This window comes from Charadrius vociferus, unplaced genomic scaffold (genome assembly GCF_000708025.1).
Source record: "Charadrius vociferus isolate BGI_N301 unplaced genomic scaffold, ASM70802v2 scaffold298, whole genome shotgun sequence".
Classification (NCBI taxonomy): domain Eukaryota; kingdom Metazoa; phylum Chordata; class Aves; order Charadriiformes; family Charadriidae; genus Charadrius; species Charadrius vociferus.
This window is the reverse complement of record NW_009649936.1, coordinates 965367-965890: the sequence shown is the minus strand read 5'-3', so window position 1 is coordinate 965890 and position 524 is coordinate 965367.

Sequence of the window (524 nt, the reverse complement as noted above, 5' to 3'; positions counted from 1 at the left end):
AATTATTAATCTTCAGTATTAAATTAACTTTTGATGGGAGTAAGCTCTTCTGCACATACACCTTACAGGAACACCGTTTCTTTCTTTTGAGCATATTCAACCAGTTCAGTTCAAGCACCGATGCAGTCAAAGCTGAAAAACTCAGGCTCAAAAGAAGGAGAGGAGCAGCTCGATCTCCAAGTGCCAGGCAGGAGACCCAGTTCTAGCGTTTTCAGAGGGCAACTGTGGACCATAGATTGACTACAGCCAGTTTCTCCTGTTGCACACCCCAATCAGCTCTACATACAAACCCTGCACGCCGGTTTTTTTTTTTTTTTTTCCCCTTTTTCCTCGCAGGCACAGCACATTTAAAAGTGTATTTCCCCAATAAAAGCGAGTTTAAAACGCTGGTTTTGTTCACTTTGGACTTAATCGCCGTTTCTCTTCCAAATCGGCTTGCAACTAAACACCAGCAGACATCTAGCGTGGGTGAAATCTTCACCAGCTCTTAAAAGCCCGCCCGGGGCCAGGAGCCGCCCCCCCCC